Source organism: Prionailurus viverrinus, chromosome B1 (assembly GCF_022837055.1).
Source record: "Prionailurus viverrinus isolate Anna chromosome B1, UM_Priviv_1.0, whole genome shotgun sequence".
NCBI lineage: Eukaryota > Metazoa > Chordata > Mammalia > Carnivora > Felidae > Prionailurus > Prionailurus viverrinus.
In genome coordinates, this window is record NC_062564.1 from 14197202 (window position 1) to 14219935 (window position 22734).

Here is a 22734-nt window from a genome sequence, read left to right on the forward strand (position 1 = left end):
ATGCAGCTCCCCACGTCTACTTGGCCCCACTTGGGGGCGGGATGGGAAATGTCTTCCTTATGCAGAAAGGCAGGAAGCATTCTGGCTAGAGGTGTCCACAGCTCCAACATATGTGAATCCAGGATAAGCCAAGGAAGTGGGCCAAACCACAAGTTGCTGAGAACCGGGGTAAATTTTGCCAGAGCAGACAGATATAGGAAGCAGTCGGGACAGCGAAACATCAGGAGAACTGGGCAGGGGCCAAAAGTTTGAAAAAAGCATGTGGTCATTGATTCACAGATGTCTGGAGACCATGAGGACCTTAAAGGTCATATGGGGGTGCCTGGTGGCTTAGTCGATTAAGTGTCTGACTCTTGATTTCAGCTCAGGTCATGATCTCACAGTTCGTGGGTTCAAGCCCCATGTCGGGGCTCTGCAATGATGGTGTGGAGCTTGCTTGCGACTCTCTCTCTGTCTCTCTCTCTCTCTCTGCCCCTGCTCAGGTGTTTTCTCTCTTTCTCTCAAAATAAATAAATAAACTTTTTTTAAAAAGGTCATGTGACATAATTGAGACCCTATGAGCTTAAGAAACAGGACTTGAACTTCCCTCCATCCTCAAGTGATAAGAACAAGTAGGGCTTGGTTTTCAGAGGAGTACTGGGATAGTAGGCAGAGGAAGAAAGACTTAGGAACTTAGAAACCAGAAAGCTGGGTACAAGTAGTGTTCAAGGTTAACCTTGCTCCTAAGGTATAAGGAAAGAATCAGTTACGAAACCAAATAAAAAGTCAGCACAGCAAGGTCTTACCAAATACATCACTAGGCCAAATGAAGACAAGTAGAAATATTTTGGGAATGGATGGATGGATGGATGATTAAAAGGAATTTAAGATTCTAGACCATCTGTAGACAAGGCTAGAACTCCTCAAATTCTTGCCTGCCAGGAATCAGATTGGTTCCAGATTCTGGACATTCTAGGTGAGGACAAAGTGGCCCCTATTGTGGAGATTCTCCATGCCATGGGGTCAAAGGATGCACCAGAGCACGGCAGAGCTTACAGTTAGAGGAAATAGCATGGGTGCCAACACACAGAGGAAGGAACTGAAGGCTATGTCATCCCAGGTTTACCTCAAGCTAGAAAGGTTGGTAGCTTGGTCTTATATTCACCCTCTCAACCCAACCGACGGCCCATACCAACTCATCAGCCATGTGCATGCGCCATCTTGAAAGTGGGTCCTTCAGCCCTCAGTCAAGGAACTGTAGCAAAGGCCAAGTCGAACAGAGATGAGCTGTGCCCTCCAGGCACTGCCCAAGCTACCAAAATGAACAAATAAATTAATTTGTTGATTCCGGCCACAACATTTTGGGATGGTCTGATACACAACAATAGACACCCCCAACTATCCTGTTGTTCCTTCTCCCTCGTCATTTCTTACATGTGCCCCTTCCTCTTCATCTCTCTTGCCACTCTCTTATTTCAGGGCCTCATCATGTCTGACTGCAACAGATTCTAACTAATTTCCTGTCTTCTGCTTCCTTTCTTTCCCACCCCCCGCTTCCCAAAGGCATCCATACCCTCAATCTCTTCTGCCGAGTAATTTTTCTAAAACGTCCATCTGCTAGAAATCCTCCCCTGGCTTCCCGTGGCCATCAGAATAGAAGAGAATCTTCCTTACTGGGTGTGTAAGGGCTTCTAATGTCTAGGGTCCTGCCCACTCATTCAAGTTTCAAAACATCCCCCTCCTTCACCGCCCTCTACAGCCATGTTGACCTACTTAAATTCCCCGAATGGGCCACGCATTCTTCCGTTTCTGTGCATTTGAAGACGCTCCCCCCGACTTCGAATGCCTTTGCACCACACATGCCCAGCCCGCAACGCCAGGTAGAAAACACTGAGCTCAGGCACCCCCATTTCTTGAGAACTTTTGTTCACCTCTCTCCACTTCCCTTTCTCTGCCTTCTCACTGCCGCACCAGGAGGGGTGACTTCTCTGTGGTCCCACCCACAGAGCCCTCTGCGTGCCTCTTCTCAGAGCTCACAGCACTGCTCTCTCTGTATACAGACCTTCCTGCCTCCACCCTATTATTTCGGGCTCCTCAGTGGTGGGAACAGCATATATCTGAATCCCCAAAGCACGGCACGTTGTCTGAACAGCCCAAGTACGTACAACTCAGAGTATTTTGTTGAGTAGATGATTGCCAGTCATTGCGGAGGACACGTGACGTTTGTTTTCCAGGCTCCGCGTTCTCCCGTGCTGGAAACTTCACTTCGGCGTCCTCTGGAAAACCACTAATGCTGCCGCCTGTTTATGAGTTTTGCATGAGGCCGAGCCCCCCTCTGACTGCGAGAGTGAGTTCACGGAGGCTCAAGCCGATCACTGTTTTCTACTCCCTTGCCCCACGATTGCTTCAAGGTTGGGGATTTAACCCTGGAGGAGCCAAGAGGACATGAAGACACTTGGCAGAGGCTTCTGGAAAGAGACACTTGCGCTCTTTATTAAATTGGCGTTCCAAAAGTGCGAGGCTGGCTGTGGCGTTCCCCTGCCACATCTGGTAACCAGGATGGGGAAACCAGGGCTTCCGGGAACTGGGGTCAGGAATTGCCACTGTAAACACCTGAAAAAAGGAGCCAGCCTAGGGGAAGCACTACAGAGAGGAGAATCCTGCCACACCACTTCCTCTGTCAGTCAGGCCAATCGGAAGCCATACCCAATGGGATATCTCAGTTGTGGGAAACTATTTCATGCTATTATCTCAAAAGCTAGGGTGCCTGGGGGGGCTCAGCCGATTGGGCAGGCGTCAGACTCAATTTCAGCTCAGGTCACGATCCCAGGGTTGTGGGATCGAGCCCCGAGTCGAGTCTCGCGTCCGGCTTCTCGCCGAGCACGGAGCCTGCTTGAGATGCTCTCTCCCTCTCCCTCTGCCCCTCTCCCTCGCTCGTGCTCTATCTCTCTCAAAATTTTTTTTTAAAAATTCAAAAACTGTTCGGCTTCACGTATCATCGTTTCTTTGTGTCTGCTTCCTGACTAGATTGTCTGCTCTGTTGGGTCCTCTCCAGCAGAACACGCGTCTATAGAAGACGCTCAGTATGTACTTGAGATATTGATTGTGCGGAAATAAACGAAGATCAAACGAGAACAAGCAAAGGTGATTTATTCAGAACTTGCCAGAGCAAGGAACTCCGCTATCATCACTTGAGTTTTGGCAGACTCACAGGCAGGCGGAGAGTGGGAAAGCCTTACCGTGGAAGAAAGGGAAAGCATCCGATGGGCCCTGCTTGGAGGCTGTTGGCAGTCGGAAGCTAGGGCAGGCTAACTGGGAGCAGGGCATTTGGTGCGATTGGTTAGGGGTCATATTTGGCTTTCTCTGGTTGGTCCTCAGTTGGAAGCAGAGACAAGAAGTAGGGAAGCTGTCAGTTACTAGTTAAGTCTCGGCCATTTTGGACCAATCCGGACAAGGGACTGTTTCTTTTCCTGAAACTGCTACTAGAGACAATAGTCTGACCTCCCACAAGCCTGAGAGCAGGCTGGTTCCTGGGCTGGTTGCTGAAGGCTTGGGAGTCAGTTTTATGTTTACATCTGGTCTGGCCATTGTTCGTTTGTGCATCTCGTCTATTGTTGCATCCTTTCTCTGACCTACCTCAAGAGACAGACTTTTCCAGAACAGTTGGAAATTGTTATCTTTATTGCTAAAACTTAAACAAAAATGTGTCTACTATTTTTAATGCTCAGGGTTGGCTCAAATCCAATCTGGATTTGGAGAATCAGATCCAATCTGTGGTGATATGTTAAGACAAGCTCAAAAAGAGAAAAACAACTCGGCCCACGTAAACGAGACAATAATGAATTGGATGCCGTACCTAGCGGTAAACAAAATAAGCTAGAAAGGCATTTCTCTACCTGTGTGGTGGCTTCAGGAGAAGCTGAAAAGTTCCTGAGGATTAAGAATGTCAAGTTTCCCTTGCGCGGCACAAATTCTAGAGAATTACTGGTACATTTCACATATTGAATAATATACCAAGTATGGATATAACCTAAGTGCAGCCACATGTCCAGAGCTATAAAGTACATTTTTAGGCTTGAAGGGACTTGAAAAGTGCGCAACAAATTTTTTAACGAAAAAAGTAATAAGATTCCAGGGTAAGTTTAATCTTTGTAAAAATCCCCTTTTCACCATAGACACTTTATCGGTAAGAAAGCCTCCTGATAATCAGGTTCACGATGATACTGCTACATTTTCACAGTATATGTTCATAAACTTTAATTACTGGAATTAAAAGAAAGCAGCACATATGGTAAGACTATCTTGAAATGTAAAGTGACAGATGTCTATAAATATTAAAATTCTGTAATTATCAGTCTAGTTCATTAATTACCTGCCTTTGGATCATAAAAATAGGAACAATACTGATCACAAACGTTCCGTCATTTAATGAATAACGCCTTCTAGGAGGAAAATAAGACGTGGTAAGCTGAGAGGCCTTTTTCGGGTACTATTTTACTTTTAATAATCATGCAGTCAGAGGTATTGTGTTGACTCTGTACACTTTCGTAGTGTGGATATCGCAAACCAGGTCTTAATTTGGATTTAACTATATAAATTTCCTCCATATTTTTTTTCCCTGAGGACAGAAAGAAAACCGGGACCAGTGGAGGCTTGTATATTGATGGGAAAAAATTAGAATATTGTTTGACCTGTTTGATATCAACGTGATTATTAGAGTCAGCAAAAGAGTAATGTTTGGCTTTCCTTGCACTAAGGATCCTTACCAGGGGGCCGGAGGGTTCGGGCAGAGTGATTTATGGCTTCCTCTCAAGATGATCGAAAACAGGGCTTCTCAGACTTTAATGAGCATACAAACTGCCTGGGGTCTGGGTCTAGGGTGGGGCCCTGAGTCTGCATTTCTGCAGAGAGACACTATGTTGCCAATCTAAGGATTCTGATCCACAAGACCTGGGTTATCAGTCACCAAAGACCTTTAAACTGCCTTATGGTAATCAACACCTTCCTGTAGCTTGCCTTGTCAAAAGTCTCATGAGCGTCTTTAAAAGCATGTTCATGATACGCTATCAGTCCTTTAGCGCTGATTGCTTTAGGGAAATGTGTTCTTCAGGGCAAACTTCCCAATGGAAATCTCTATGAGCCCAGGGGCGGGGCAAATTCCCGTCTATCATTGACTTCGGGGTGCAGGCTGGGAAAGCTTGCCATCCTAGCTCTCTAAGAAACAGGACTGTTCTAAATGGTTACCAGTAAGTGTGACTGTGGAAGGGTATTGTAAATGCTGGTGGTTCCAGTAAAGGAGGCTTCAGTAAGGAGGCTCTGTGCCTTGATATACGCTCCCGCAAAGATCCCAGGGTCTTGGGATCCAGCCCTGCATTGGGCTCTGTTGGGCTCTGTGCTGAGCATGGAATCTGCTTAAGATTCTCTCTCTCTCTGTCTCTCTGTCTGTCTCTCTCTCTCTCTCTTCTTCTGCACCTCTCCCCCACTCGTGCTCTCTCTTTAAAATAAAAATTTTATAAAAAAAGGAGGCTCTGTATGATGAAATATTCTGAAGTAGTCCAGTAAAAGATTTCTACTTGCCCATTCAAATTCTTCATAAATAAATGAACTGGTAAATTTTGACTATGGAGGTAGTTTATAGGATTTGATTAATTTCTTTCACCAGGGGGGATGGCGAGCTCCTTCCCCTGTGCCTGGAGGGGAGGGGCTGGACAGGCATCACTTCCAGTTCCCTGCTGACACCTTGCCAGGCTGGATGAGAAGAGGGTTGGGGGGCGGGGGGTGTGAGACTTGGAGTTCCCAGATCACCCCCCGGCCAGGTCAGGTACTTAGCTAGAAACCCACAGACTCCTTTATTCTCCAGCTTGTCTTAAGTGTGCCGGGATCCCTAGGGGTTTTCCTCTGTTTCCAGAATTTTGCCACTTCTTTCCTAGTCCAGTGCACCTGACCCACATCTGTGTTCCTCAAGGCAGGGATGGGCGACTGGCAAATAATCCGAATATTACGTGAAAAAGACATTTGGGTAATTTTTTTCTTTTTTTGTCTGAACCCTCTCTCCATCTCTTTATATCCAAGTGTTCCCTGTCCTTCAAGGTCCACGCGGATGTCACCTCCTCAGAGCCTCCTGGGTGCTCACAGCCGACGATAGGACGTGTTATTGTTCTCAAGGTGCTCACCCCATCTGCCTGCCGTTGTGTCCGAGTGCCCAGTCTCCCCTAAAACACTGCAGGCTCCTTGAGAGCAGACACTGTGTCTCTTTCATCTCCAGCAGGCACTCAAGAAAGATTTTGGAATGAAGGAATAAATAAAGGCGGGCAATGCCTACCAAGGTGTTATTGCAAAACTACATCTCAGATGGGGCGCCTGGGTGGCTCAGTGGGTTAAGCACCAGACTTCCGCTCAGGTCATCACAAGGTTCCTCAGTTCAAGCCGAGTGTTAGGCTCTCTACTGTCAGTGTGAAGCCTGCTGTGGATCGTCTGTCTCCCTCTCTCTCTCTCTCTGCCCCTCCCCCGCACTCTCTCTCTCTCTCTCAAAAATAAACATTTAAAAAAATTCTCAAAAAAAACAAATGCTGGGGCGCCTGGGTGGCGCAGTCGGTTAAGCGTCCGACTTCAGCCAGGTCACGATCTCGCGGTCCGGGAGTTCAAGCCCCGGGAGTTCGAGCCCCGCGTCGGGCTCTGGGCTGATGGCTCAGAGCCTGGAGCCTGTTTCCGATTCTGTGTCTCCCTCTCTCTCTGCCCCTCCCCCGTTCATGCTCTGTCTCTCTCTGTCCCAAAAATAAATAAACGTTGAAAAAAAAATTTAAAAAAAAAAAAAACAAACAAAAAAAAAAACAAATGCTTGGCTTATTCTTATGTGTTACCTTACCTTTGATAATTATAATGCCACTTAGCGTGTTAAAATTTATAAAGCATTTTGGGGCACCTGGGTGGCTCAGTCGGTTGAGTGTCTGACTTCAGCTCAGGTCATGATTTGTGGGTTCGAGCCCCGCATCGGGCTCTGTGCTGACAGCTCAGAGCCTGGAGCCTGCTTCGGATTCTGTGTCTCCCTCTTTCCCTGCCCCTGCCCCGCTCATGTTCTGTCTCTGTCTCTGTCTCTTTCTCAAAAATAAGTAAACATTAAATTTTGTTTTAATTTGTAAAGCATTTTAACAACAGTTTTTTTTATAGACCACTTTTTTAAACCATTGGTTTCCAATGCTGTGCCACGAATGCCATGTTTTGGGGTTGGCACCTCTGTTCTTCTGCCCCTGAATTACAACCAGTAGTTGGTTGCCTGCACCCCCAACTGGAGATGCTGCCTGGGTAATAGCTCTCGACTCCACCAAAAGGTCATAGCCAGGGACTCAGGACGTGAGCACAGCAGTTAATTCTCTGCTACAGCTGAGGGGGAAAGAAGAGGGTTTTGCTTAATATATTATCAGGGTTGGTGGATATTCCCTCCGTATTCTCTTCAAAAGTAACACTCCTTGTTCCCACAAATCTATTTTACTAGATTCAAATTGCCATTTTGTTTTAGTTTACTCTTCATCTAAATTGCCTTATTTTGTTCTGTTTTTTTTTTTTCAAATCTTTTTTTAAAAGTGTATTCATTTATTTTGAGAGAAGGAGAAAGAAAGAACACAAGCAGGAGAGGGGCAGAGAGACAGGAGAGAGAGAATCCCAAGCAGGCTCCATACTGTCAGCAGAGAGCCCAACACAGGGCTCGATCTCACGAACTGTGAGATCACGACCCGAGCCAAGATCAAGAGTCGAACTCTTAGCTCTCTGAACCACCCAGGCGCCCTGCCTTATTTTGTTCTATTTCTTTTTTTTTTCCTATTTCTTGTAGATTTTCACCTCTTCTTTTCTATTTGCCAATTCTTTGAGCCCTTTATGTATTTGTCGTCTAGCCGTTTGCAATGAACTGAATGTTGTATACCCCCTCAAAATTCATATTTTGGAACCTAATGCTCAGTATAAAGGAAAACCTGATGTCCGATATAATGGTATTGGGAGGCGGGGCCCTTGGGAGGGGCTGAGCCCTCACGAATGGGATTAGTGAGTGCCCTTACGAAAGAGACCCTACCCCCCGCAAGAGGTCCCTTGCCCCATCCACCATGTGAGGGGACAGTGAAAAAGATGAATCAGGGAGCGGGTCCTTATCAGACATCAAATCCACCAGTGTCTGAATCTCAGACTTATAGACACCAGAACTGGGAGCAAGAAGGTTCTGTTGTTTATAAGCCACCCAGTCTGTGGTATTTTGTTACAGTGGTCGGAACAGACTAAGGCACTATCTAAAGTGTGGTACCGACAATGGCCATCTTCTTCTTGTTTATTTAAATTTTCTTAGGGATTATTCATTACCCGTTCTCTTACCCGTGTCTCAATTTTACGAATGTTCTACATCATCACTTCCTTTATTATTTTGGTTGTTTTTCCACTTAACGTTCAAATGACCCCCACCCAAAACAAACAAATCAGGAATTACAGTGTCATCGCTTCGGGGCCCACCACTTGGCTTTACTTGACATTTTGCCCAATTTGCTTCAGATTTTTATTTTCTCGGAAAATGAAAAATCGCTTACGGAAGTTCATTTCTATTCCAATTTTGTAAAAACAAGATGTTACCATGAACTGACACTGAATTTTACCAACCGCTCCTTCTGTGTTTTTCTTTTTTTTTTTTTTTTTTTTTAAATTTTTTTTTTCAACGTTTATTTATTTTGGGGACAGAGAGAGACAGAGCATGGACGGGAGAGGGGCAGAGAGAGAGGGAGACACAGAATCGGAAACAGGCTCCAGGCTCTGAGCCATCAGCCCAGAGCCCGACGCGGGGCTCGAACTCCCGGACCGCGAGATCGTGACCTGGCTGAAGTCGGACGCTTAACCGACTGCGCCACCCAGGCGCCTCATCCTTCTGTGTTTTTCAAGACATTTTCCTTCTTTCCCCTTTTAATCTGTTAACATCACAAATAACAGAAACACAACTTTCCCATTTTAAACTATTTTGCACCCTGCAATAAATCCAACTTGTTCTCGATGTATTCTTTTATTTATATATTGCCGATGCTCAGTTTGGCGAAATTTATTTAGGCTTTTTGTGACTGAGTTCACAAACGAGATTCTTTATAACCTTTCTCTCTTGCACTGTCCTGGCCGAGATTGCATTCACTGGGAGCATTTCTTCTTTCTTTATTTAAAAGAGTTTTTATATCATTCAGATAATCATTCGTTATACACTTAACGCTTCTAGGAGTGAGGTTTTTGATTGGTTGATTTTTTTTTAACTACTGATAAAATTATTCCATGATTATTGATATGTTCAGGTTTTCTGTTGCTTTTCGAGTCCCTTTTGATAGGTTATATTTACTTTGGGAAATTGTTCATTTTATCCGTTTTCCTATTTTTTGTATTTTTATTTATTTTTGAGAGAGAGAGAGAGTAAGCAGGGAAGGGGCAGAGAGAGGGACACACAGAATCTGAAGCAGGCTCCAGGCTCCGAGCTGTCAGCACAGAGCCTGACGCCGGGCTCGAACTCACAGACCGAGAGATCATGACCTGAGCTGAAGTCGGACACTTAACCCACTGAGCCGGCCAGGCGCCCCTTGGTTTTCCCATTTATTGGCTCAAATCGTGAAAAGCATTCTCTTCCGGTTTTCAAAATCTCTTCTCTCTTTTAGGCAGTGTCTCCATTTGAGTCCTTGTGTGCTGTGAGGGTGTCTCATTTTTTGTCCCATTTTGGTCTCATTTTTTCCAGCCCAATCTTGCTCGCTCAGCCTACCATTTTATTAGTTTTTGCACTGAATCAGCCATGGGTTTTCCAGTCTTCTCTGTTGTGTGTTTGTTTCCTCTTTCAAATCAGTTTATGCTTTCAACTAATTCCTTGCATCTGGTATTTTGGGGTTTACTCTGTTGAACATCCCCGTATATCATTGTTTCCTCAGGCCTTTATTTTTTAAAAATTAAAATATAAACACTTAAGATGGTTAATTTCCCACTCATGACCACCTTTGTCGTACTCCCACGTGTTCTTTTTTTAAATTAATTAATCATTAAAAAAAATTTTTTTAGAGACTGAGCGTAAGTGGAGAGAGAGGCAGAGGGATAGGGGGTGGGCAGGGAGGGAGAGAAAGAATCTTAAGCAAGCTCCACGCTGTCAACGCAGACCCTGACTCGGGGCCCCATCCACCACCCTGGGACAGTGACCTGATGTGAAATCGAGAGTCAGACGCTCAACTGACTGAGCCACTCAGTCGCCCCGCCCACACATTGTCACGAATCTTACTTTCATGATCACTTGTCTGCATGTTTGTTTTCTAAGTGAAGAGGCAGTTTGGGCTGTGATAAAGAGGATGGTTCTGCCTCTTGGGCAGGTTATCGAATCACTCTGTGCCTCAGTTTCCCGACCTGTAAAGTGGCGAAAATGATAGTTGTCCGGGTGCTATGGAGATTAAATTAGCGCGTGGGGGGGCGCCTGGGTGGCTCAGTCGGTTAAGTGGCCGACTTCAGCTCAGGTCATGATCTTGCAGTCCGTGAGTTTGAGCCCCGCGTCGGGCTCTGTGCTGACAGCTCAGAGCCTGGAGCCTGTTTCAGATTCTGTGTCTCCCTCTCTCTGACCCTCCCCCATTCATGCTCTGTCTCTCTCTGTCTCAAAAATAAATAAACGTTAAAAAAAAAAAAAAAAGTTAAAAAAAAAAAAAAAATTAGCGCGTGGGAGGCCCGGCGGCTTCTCCCACCTCCTCCCACAGGGCCTGGCTGGCCGAGCTTGCCTGATGCTGGTTGCTGGGGAGGCAATGATTCCACACCCACGGGGAGAATGGAAAGGAGAAATCGCAGAGCTGTTCTGGTGGAAGGCTGTCAGGTTTCCGCAAACCATTGGCTGCTTTTTCCACGGGGTTGCCCAGTTGAATAATCTATAGCAGTAAAGTGCTTTATGTACTGTTAAAGCCAGTGATAAATCAAACATCCGTGTAACAACCTGAACTAAGAAGTAAACACAGGCAACACCCCAAAAGTCCCTCCCTCATTGCTTCCTGTCCCCAGTAGAAATAATAACCATTTGTCCTGACTCTTCATTGTTTTTTTTTTTTTTTAATGTTTATTTATTTCTGAGAGAGACAGAGACAGAGCACCAGCAGGGGAGGGGCAGAGAGAAAAAGAGGGAGACACAGAACCCAAAGCAGGCTCCAGGCTCCGAGCTGTCAGCACAGAGCCCGTCGCGGGGCTTGAACTCACAGACCGTGAGATCATGACCCGAGCGGAAGTCTGATGCTTAACCGACTGAGCCACCCAGGCGCCCCTATCCTGACCCTTTCGAGACTCATCTGCTTACTGTTCTTTGTAGTTATACCATCTATGAAAGCATAATTTTGTGTTTTTGAATTTTATACAAGTGGAATTTTATTATCATTATTTGTGACCTACTGCTTTTTTCAATTGTGATAAAATACACATAAGCATGACATTTGCCATCTTAACTATTTTTAAGTGTACAGTATAGTTATTATGCCATCATCAACACCATCCACCTACAGAACTCTTTTTGTCCGGGGCACCCAGGCGGGCTCAGTCGGTTAAGCATCTGACTCTTGATGTCGACTCAGGTCATGATCTCATGGTTTAGGGAATCAAGTCCCATCTGTGAGCACAGAGCTTGCTTCAGATTCTCTCTCTCCCTCTCTCTCTCTGCCCCTCCCCTGCTCTCTCTCTCTCTCAAAAGAAATAAATTAAAAAAAAAAAAAAAAAAGAACCCTTGGGACACCTGGGTGGCTCAGTCGGTTAAGCGTTCACCTTCGGCCCAGGTCACGATCTCACCGTTTGTGAGTTCGAGCCCCATGTCGGACTCTGTGCTGACGGCTCAGAGCCTGGATCCTGCTTCACATTCCGATTCTGTGTCTCCCTCTCTTTCTGCCCCTCCCCCACGCTCTCTCTCTCTCTCTCTCTCTCTCTGTCTCTCTGTCTCTCTCTCTGTCTCTCTCTCAAAAGTAAATACCCATTAGAAACGTTTTTGAAAAAAGAACTCTTTCCATCTTAGAAAACTGAAACGCTGTACCTGTCACATAATAAGTCTTCATTCCCCTCTCCCCCAAGTCCCTGACAACCACCATTTGACTTCTGTCCCTGTGAATTTGACTGCTCTGGACACGACCAATACATGGAATCCTACAGCGTGTGTCCTTTAGTGACAGGCTTCTTTCACACAGCGTAACGTCCACGGGGTTCACTCATGTTGCAGCCGGGTGTCAGAATTTCATTCCTTTTGAAGGCGGGCCACTATCCCACTGCTGGTACAGACCACACTCTGTCTACCCATTCGTCCCCTGATGGCCACTTGGGTGGCTTCTGCCTTTTGGCTGTTGTGCATGAGAGTGCCGTGAACGTGGCTGCATGAACACCCCTACCAGTCCTCGCTTTCGCTTCTTCTGGGCACGTACTCAAAAACAGAATGGCTGGATCACGTGCAGTTCTAAGTCTTTGGGGCACGGCCGTGCTGTTTTCCACACCACCTGCCCTATGTCACACTCCCGCCAACAGTGCACAAACGTTCCAATCTTTCCACGTCCTCACCAACACTTGCTAGTATGTATTTTTTCTCTTTTGACAGGAGCCATCCTGATGGGTGTGAGGTAGGATCCCACGGTGGGTTTTTTAAATATTTATTATTTATTTGTTTATTTATGTATTTATTTATTATGTATTTATTTACTTATTTATGAAAGAGAGAGAGCAAGAGTTGGGGAGAGGCAGAGGGAGACAGAGAATCTGAAGCAGACTCCACTCCGTCAGTGCAGAGCCTGACGGGGGACTCGAACTCACAAACCATGAGATCGTGACCTGAGCCGAAGTTGGACACCGACCCGGCTAATCCACCCGGGCACCCTTGGATCTCACTGTGTTTTGATTTGCATTTCCCTAATGATTAGTCATATTGAGGATCTTTTCATGTGCTTATTGGCCATCTGCCTATCTTCTTGAGAGAAATGTCTATTCAAGACCTTTCCCTATGTCTTAATAGGCTTGTTTGTTTTTTGTTACTTTGTTGTAGGAGTTCTTTATATATTCCGAGCCTTAACTCCTTAACGAGATATGTGAGTTGCAAATATTTCTCGAATTCTGCAGGCGGCCTTTCACTCTGTTAATGGTGTCCTTTGATGCACAGAAGCGTTTCATGGTGATGTAATTTAGTTTATCTAATTTTTCCCTTTTTGGTCTGTGTTTTGGTGTCATATCCAAGAAACCATTGCCAAAGCCAATGGCACGAAGTCTTTCCTGTCTTCTTCTAAAAGTTTTATAGGATCTCGCAGTCTGTGGGTTGGAGCCCTGCCTTGGGCTCCGTGCTGACAGCTCAGAGCGTGGAGCCTGCTTCAGATTCTGTGTCTCCCTCTCTCTCCCCGTCCCTCTCCTGCGTGTGCTCTCTTTTTCCCAAAAATTAATAAATAAACTTAAAAAAAATAAACTAAAAAAAAAATCATTTGACTCTACGTATAAGGGCTTATTTCTGGGTTCTCTATTCTATTGCATTATTCTAAATGTCTGTCTTAATGTTCGTACCACTCTGTTTTGAAGATAGGGTCTTTAAAGAGATAATTAAGGTAAAATGAGGTATTTAGCATAGGCTCTAATCCAATATGACTGATACCCTTACAAAAAGAGAAAATTGGGGCACAGATAAGGTTTATTTCCCACCCTCTAGATCACACGTAGCTTACCAAGACCTCTTGCCCATCCTATCCCATTGAAACTATGTGATGTGTAATGCATCATTGTGATATTATATGAGATGCTTTTATTTCCTGCCTCGAGAAGGGTAGTTTCAGAGGCTTCCACGTAGCTGTCTCCATTCTGAGAGCAGCTAAGGGACCCAACGTAGAAGTTAAGGCAACTGCAAAATATGTTGATTCCAAATACATACTCAGGGACTGGGGCAATCACTCCTGGATGGGTCCATGGACCCAAGATCACTGTGGACTGGACCTTAGCCAGGACTCCATCTTTTACCCGGCCAATATACGCCTGTCGTCTAACAGTTGGAGAGGAGCATGATGATCTTTTGGGTCTTTGGGTTATCCGTGTCACCTCAGACCCTGTGTCCAATAATTCTAGAAATGTCTGATTATCTCTCTTCCTCCAGTCTGCCCTCCTGTTTCGCTCCAAGGACACTATAGTTTACCAACTATTGGGCCATCTCCTTGCAGAGGGGGCTACCCCTTGGCTCTCCTCTCTGAGCTTTCATGGTCACAGTGATCGTAACCCCCTGGTGCCTAGTGCGTCAGGGCTCCGACCTCGCCTCCATTAATGCAGCTCCTTTTTGTTCCATGGCTGACGATGAGCCCAGCTCCTCCCATCAGCCCTGGCCGGCAAAGGAGAGCCATCGCCGAACTTTCCACCAGCCCCTCTCTGGAGCACATCTTGAATGGCTTCGGTCAAGACCCTCTCGTAGTACATAATCCACTAGTGGGTTTTTGGTCTCACATAACCTGTCCATCCCAGCATGATCACAATGTCTCAGACTCTACCATTTGGTAGGGCAACTCAGGCATTTCCACTCAGCTGGGTGTTGGTCATCCCTTTCTCCAGGCTTCCAAGAGCCATCCCGACAAGGAGTTTGCCCCCATTGCCTGAGGTCCTCGCCAGGATATTAAGTCTCATCTCCCAGGAAATTGCTTATCCAGGCTGACATTGCACTAGCCTTGACTGAGCATCATTAAAGTTCAAATCCAGGTTGCATCCTGGCTAATTGGTGCCATCCTTGTGGGATATGGTCTCTTTCCTCCCTTATCGTGTCCCACATGCCTTCAGCTGGGTTGCACGGGGGTTCAGTCCTAGCCATCATCCTGGCAGCCAAGATAGGAGGCAGGACATTCCTAAGACGGGACAACGGCTGTCTTGTGGGGAAAAGGCCTCCTCAGTGTTCTCCAAGATGGCAGAAGTGCTCTTACTGGAGAAGGCTGGGAAGCCTGGAGAATGGGGGGTTACAGAGCCAACATCTGTAGGGCATTCATTCAGATGTCTCCCTTCTGGGTTTCAGAGTCCCCGGCTTTTCCCCAAAAGGACCCTAACTGTCGTGTAACAGATCTGTCTGGGCTATACACGCAAACGTCTCCAAGAGCTCTGTCTTCAGCCTGCTGCTCCACTGCAGGGGAGAAGGGCCCCTTTGGAACCTACCACCGAGGCTCTCACACTTAGCCATTAACTGCTTGTTAATGGCCCTTAGTTTGTCATTATCCCTCTGTAGGCCATCGATACAATTTAGCGGCAAACAGCCAACTGTTTTCGTAGCCATCCTCATCCCCTTCCCGCCATATTGCTTGAATGCCTGCATCACTGACACAGCCCCCTCACTGGGACATTTGTTCAGATGACCACTGGCGAAATCTTTAGCAACTAAGTCTCCACTTTGTGCCAGGGACTACTCGGGCCCCATCTACCAATGGGGATAGTGCCCTAGTGTCCTCCCGGCCCCCTTGGCAGTGTGCAAAGCAACCTCAAATCCCCGTTCATCGTCTATGGTCTTGGATTATTCCTGGTACCACTTGTGTTAGTCCAGGTCTTCCAGAAAGCAGACACCACGACAAGAATTTATTGGGGAAATGCCTGTGAAGGAAAATAAGCATATGGTGAAGGGAATGGGAGTTGGGGGTTATGCTACAAGGCAGTTCTGGACCCTGGGAAGGAGGAAAGGGAGAAAAAAGAAGGTCAGGTGGGAGAGTCTTAAACCGCAATGTAGTTGTAAGGAAGCGCAGTAAAGCCGTTAGGGGGTCATTAAGCCAGGCTGGCCTGTCACGGGAGTCCTGTGTCTCCCAGAAATAGGCTTCCCTCGGGGTTCTTGCCGTGTCCAGTCATGGGCTGGGAGCAGCCTGTGGAAGACAGGTCCTCTGCACGAATGTGCTAATGGGTATCAGAGCACAGCAGCTGGCGCCATCAGCCATTTATGGTCCCCACCCAGAGATCTGAGGCGCATTTTCATGGCGGCCACAAAGACACTGCAGATACTGGAATTCTCAAGGACAGACTGTGAAACAACTACTTTTAGGTATTAAGAAGTAAAAACAAAAACAAAAACAAAAAAACAAACTAGCTTGAAAATATCTCCAGGGGACCAGAAACTATAAATACTTCCTTAACGAAGAAACAAACAGAAAACTTGGAAAAATTGGAAACTTGGAAAAATCTAGAGCTGAAATGAATTACTCACATATAGTTTAACAGCAAGTTAGACAGATCTAAAGAGAAAATTACTGAGCTGGATGTTAGTCAGAAGAAATTGTCTAGAATGCAGCACAGAAGACAAAAAACACAGAAAAAGAATAAAAGACGTAGAAAAGAGAATAAGAAGGTCAACTATATATTCAGTGAGAGCCTAGAAAAAGAGGATAAAATAAATGAGTAAAAACAATATTTAAAAAGATAATAGCTAATAACCGATAAAAGACACAGATCCACAGATTTAAGGAGTTCATCAAGTACAAAGCAGGAAAAAAACATCCACATCCTGACATATCAATTGAAACTAAAACAAAACAAAACACATTTTTTAAAGCCTAAAACAATAATAATTATTTTTAAGATCCAACGAGAAAAATCTTAAAGAGCCAAAAAATAAAATGAATTGCCTTGGAGGGCTTTACAGTCAGATGGATACCTGACTCTAACAGCGACAAAGGAAGAGCTTCAGGGTGCTGAGACAAAAGAATTGTCAGCCTAGAATTATTTCAGGAAGGAGGGCAAATAAAGCCATTTTCCGACAAACAGAACAGAGAAATTCAGAAACAGCAGAAATTCACGAAAGGAAATTCTAAAGGATATACTTTAAAAAAGGTAAATGATCCCATAATCGAGGGCCAGACATTAGAAAGAAATGAAGAGCGGAGGATGTGATAAAATAAACGTTTGGATTGGGGCACCTGGGTGGCTCAGTAAGTTAGGCATCTGACTCGGCTCAGGTCATGATCTTGCGGTTCATGGGTTCGAGCCCTGGGTCGGACTCTGTGCTAACAGCTCAGAGCCCGGAGCCTGCTTCGGATTCTGTGTCTCCCTCTCTCTCTGCCCCTTCCCCGCTCACACCCTGTCTCTCTCTCTCTCTCAAAAAATAAATAAACCTTAAAAAAATTTTTTTAAATAAATGTTTGGATAAGTCTAATAAACACCGACGGTATAAACCAACAATAGTGATGTCTTTGGGAATTTAACAGAATGATAGAAACATAGCTGGTATAATCTCTATGGAGGGAAATTTAGCAATAGCTATCAAAATTACAAATGTACATACTCTTTGATTAAGCAATTCCACCGGGAATTCTAGGAGTGTATCTGAAGGTTACATATTTCTTATTTTAATCAGTCTTCCCGATTGTTTCGACTGAAAATAAAGATATTTCAGACATGTGCACACTTTAGTGGAACTAAGAGAATGCTCAGTATTCTGAAATTGTGTAATTCTTACTAAATTCTTTAATCCTTACTGGCTTTCCGTTTACCCTCACTGGATTTATAAGTACGTCTATTTCTAAATGTTTTACAATTGAATCACAATTTAAATGCCTTCAGGACATCATGTTATTTAGACATTCCATGAGATGTTAATCTGTGAGATAACATTTTTTTTTACATTATAAACCAAAGAGTCCCCCATTTTTGTGTTTTAATTGCAGACAATTCTCGTCTTGAAGTGCTCTACATTTCTAAAGTTCTAGCTACTTGTTTGGATTCAAAGTGAATTTTCCCTAAAAATGGTTTTATTAATGATGTTTACAAATAATCCGGAGAAAACTATTTAACACACAACAAGCTGAGATGGTCTACCCTTATGATGAAAATTAGCAAAAAAACATCATTTATTATTGCTAGAAAATTTGAGAATGGATGGGAAGAATTAGAAATCTTTGTCTTCCATATTGGTGCCTCAGAATAAGTGGGTAAGAGTGCACACATCATTAGGTGAGAAGACAAAAAGAGACTTTTGTGACACTCTGGGCCCCTTGGAAGGCTTGAGAATTTCATGGAAAAATCATAAAATTGGTGATCTCCTTTTTTCCTGGAACAATGTCCAAGAGGGTGGCATTTTTACTTTAAGTCATGATGGGTGTTAATGCTGGTGCACAGATGGAACCCAGGGAAGGAGGAGGGAAATAGCCATTTCTAAGGAAACCAAGCAAGAATTGAGGGAGGGAAGAAGGGCAGAGGGTGAAAAAGAATGTTCCCAAGAAAGTGAGTGCATGGGATTAAATAAACTGAAGCGCAAAAGTAAAGGAGATAGACAGGTCTGCCCCTAGGTAATTATCACCTGGCCTGCCTCTCATGTAAACTCAAAAAATGTTTACTGAGCAGAGCGAAACTGAACTGAAGTGGGTGTAGGACGCCCTAGAGAAAATCGTTGGGGGGTAAATGTTAGTTACCCCTGTTGACCGCCAGGTGGCAGCATCATCTCATGACCCCTTGGGTGTCCCAGCTAAAACCCCCACAGGCAAGGGGAGCCAGTCTACAAATACAGGATTGTACATGGATGTTCATTAGTCACGTGTTCACAATTTGGGAAGAGCTTGTATGGGCTCTCCAATCAAGCCAAGTACAGCTAGCGTAATCTTATGATGGATTTTTGGTCCCAAATTCCCCACATATTTTACCCTGAAATCATTGCTCTTCAAAAATTGTCCCCCGCAAGCGACATTTCTAAACACCAGTATCAAGTTAAAAACCCGTGGAATGGGTAACATAGCACCAGTTTTGATAACAGACACTCAGAACGAACTATTGCTTCGAGATGTTACTTTTCTGATGGTAGTTGTGAGCTGACCTATTTCCAAAAAAATACAATTATTCAAGCTTCATTATTTCAGGCTGATTCATACATGAATATTCTTCTGGGTATTACTAAAATAAAAAATCAGGTGAAACAGATTAAAACCTATATTTAATGGTCCCCAAAGAAACCCTTTTAAAAAAAACCTTCTCTCTGCCCATGCTAGAGAATAATATCAGAACAGTTTGAAAGTTGAAAGCAAGTAAAGTAGAAAGTAAAACAAAATGTCCTTAGAATGTGTTGACCAAGATTTGGATAAATGCTGAAGAGAACGAGAAACATAACTGAGAGATGAGCCTTTTTGTTTGTTTTTTCTTTTTTTTTTCAACGTTTATTTATTTATTTATTTTTTTGGGGGGGGGGACAGAGAGAGACAGAGCATGAACGGGGGAGGGACAGAGAGAGAGGGAGACACGGAATCGGAAACGGGCTCCAGGCTCCGAGCCATCAGCCCAGAGCCCGACGCGGGGCTCGAACTCACGGACCGCGAATCGTGACCTGGCTGAAGTGGGACGCTTAACCGACTGCGCCACCCAGGCGCCCCTGTTTGTTTTTTCTTTAATCTCTCATTTATCTAAGTGCTGATTGCCAGATTGGGGTCACTTCCGTGATTTTCCTTTCTCTGGATGCGCTCGGAAGATTCAAGCCCTCCTCTTCTGCACTCCGTGGCTGACAATGCACCCATCAGCACAGTTCTGTTTATCTCCAGGGGTGGAAAACTCCAAAATCGCCCTCTTCACACAGATCTCCCTTTCGCTACCAAGAGTTATGTCTCTGTATGCGGAACATCTACCATGGAAAACCCGTGGAGCTTGGAGCACCCGAGAACGAGATAGAAGTCAGATGCCATTTCCTTCTCATGGCCCTGCAGGATTTCACACAATAACCATTATTTACACATGAGTCATTAGCCTCACTGGAGATTCATTTGATTCCAGTGGACTTGAGCCTTGTACTTCTAACACTTCGTAAGGAGTGGCACCAGGTAGGCATCGACCGTTGAAATAGTGAGCACGGGCCGTGGTATTCTTGATGTTTTATGAATATGCCCAAGACGAATGAGGGATGCCTGCGCTCAAATTATTATCCTCAGTTCTACAAAGCAATGTGGATAATACGTAAGGAGGGCAAACCCACAATAAGATATCAACTCATACCTGTTAGCATGGCCATTGTCAAAAAGACAAGAGATTTACAAGCGTCGGTAAGGATGCGGAGAAAAGAGAAGCCTTGTGCACCGTTGGCAGGAACGTAAATCGGTGCAGCCACGGTGGAAAACGGTATGGACGTTCTTCAAAAAGCTAAAAATAAAAGTACTATGTGATCCAACAATCCCACTTCTGGGGATATATCTGAAGGGAAGTATGTCAAAGAGATATCTGCTGCCTCATATTCATTGCAGCATCGTTTACAACAGCCACGACCTAAGAACAACCGGAGTAGTCATCAAAGGATAAATGGGTAAAGAAGTGGATAGAGATGTATGCTCTCGCTCGATACGTGGAATCTAAACAATAGAAGAAGAGATCGGATTTGTGGTTACCGGAGGTGGGGGGGGGGGGTAATGGTGAAGGGGGAGGTCAAAAGGTGCAGACTTCCCGATACAAGATACATAAGCGCTAGGCATGAATGCGCATGATGACGACAGCAAACACTGTGGCATGAGTGGCAGAGGGGGCAGAGAGAGAGGGAGACACAGAATCCGAGGCAGGTTTCAGGCTCCGAGCTGCCAGCACAGAGCCTGACGCGGGGCTCGAACCCACGAACCGTGAGATCATGACCTACGTTGAAGTCGTATGCTTAACCAACTGAGCCACCCAGGCGCCCTCCGCTTTCTTTCTTTCTTTCTTTTTTTTTTTTTGTATCTGGTGAGATGATGGATGTCAACCAAACTTACTGTGCCAGTCATTTCCCAATATATGTAAGTCCCAACATGGCATACACCTTAAACTTACACAGTGCTATGGGTCAGTTATGCCTCCATAAAACTAGAAAAAAAATAGTGACTGGGAACGGGGAGAAGGTGGAAAGTTAAGTGAAACTCTGTGGGGGATGGGTTTTGGGCCTTGGAGACAAGGCCTGAGGAGGGAAGGGGATTCACGACGGTTGAGTGACTTCATAGCTCGGGTCACGAAGAAGATAATCAAGTCATTAAGGGAGGGAGGGAAAACAGGAAGACGTATGGATGAAAAGAGAATATTGGGTGAGGGAGTTCGAGCAAGATACAGCTGTGAAGGTGTCAACACGGCATTTGGAAAGGTCTGTGTAGACCTCAGGAGGGGTGAAACAAGGGCTGTGGGTTCAGAATCCTTCAGCACGAAGGCCACGGTCGGGGCCACGAGAGTGAGTACTAGAGACGAGATACGAAGAAAACATACAGAAAGTTGGAGAAGAGTGCTGAGAAAGAACCCAGAGAGCCTGGACAGTGCGGGGCCGAGAGAGTGGTGGAGGAAGCAGGGGGAAAGCCTGGGTTCCCAGAAACGGGGCACAGTCAGCAGGGTTCAAGGACAGAGAAGCCGCAGCGGGAGCCAGTGTCAAGGCTAGAGCTCGAGACTGCGCTGCGTATTAGTTCGCTAGGGATGTCGTAACGCAGGAGCAGAACATTAGCACCACAGACCGCGTGCCTTAATTGACAGAAATTTATTTCCCGAAAGCTGGAAGTCCAAGGTCATGGTTCTGGCAGTGCTGCTTTCTTCCGGAGGCCTTTCTCCTTGGCTCCTAGATGGCCGTCTCCTCCCCGTGTCTTCACGTGGCCTTTCCTCTGTGTGTGTCTGTGTCCTGATCGCCTCTTCTTTTTTTTTATTTAAAAAATTTTTTTTTTCAACGTTTATTTATTTTTGGGACAGAGAGAGACAGAGCATGAACGGGGAGGGGCAGAGAGAGAGGGAGACACAGAATCAGAAACAGGCTCCAGGCTCCGAGCCATCAGCCCAGAGCCTGACGCGGGGCTCGAACTCACGGACCATGAGATCGTGACCTGGCTGAAGTCGGACGCTTAACCGACTGCGCCACCCAGGCGCCCCCTGATCGCCTCTTCTTATGAGGACACCCGTCACACTGAATTCGGGCCCATCCACAGGGCTCATTTCACCTTAATTATCTCTTTAAAGTCTCTGTCTCCAAATACAGTCACATTTTGAGATACTGAGGGTTAGGACCTCAGCCTGTGAATTTGAGGGGGACACAATTCGGCGCATAATAGACTGTGGGATCTGAGACTTCCTCACTGATCAACCAAGGGACGTGCATTATAATGACCATAGCTAGTCCTTCCTGAGCACATATTATATGCCAGACCAAGTCTGAGCACTTCACGTGTATTAACTCAGTGTATACTCTCAACAACCCTGTGGAGTAGGTACTGTTATAATCACTTCTTTCTCCCATAAAAAGAAACAGCAGAGCCAATGGATAACTTGGCCAAGGTCCCACAGCTTGGCAATACACAGTGAATTTTGGTCAGTGATTTCTGTTGTTGTTTTTTTTTTTAGTTTATTTATTTATTTGGAGAGAGACAGAGACAGCTTGAGTGGGGAAAGGGCAGAGAGAGAGAGAGAGAAAGAAAGAAAGAAAGAAAGAGAGAGAGAGAATCCCAAGCAGGTTCCACTCCACCAGCGCAGAGCCCGATGCGGGGCTCGAACCCATGATCCTTGAGATCAGGATCTGAGCCAAAGTCCTATGCTTAACCGACCGAGCCCCCCCAGGTGGCCCGGTCAGGGAATTCTTAGTTTCCTACCAGCAGCACCAGAGAGAATAACGACAGATGTTGCCGAATACTAAATGGAGCAGAAGCATTTTCCTCTGAGCTGGGGTTGACCGCAGGCTTTCTCCGGCGTGAGAGGAGGATTCTGGTGGCCAGAAGCAGCAACCTGAGGAGGAAGGAAAAGAAACAGTAACTAACAGATGTTTAAAATGCCTCAGACTGAAATTCAGAGGAAGCAACCCCATTTTGACTTCAAACCTCTTACATCTAT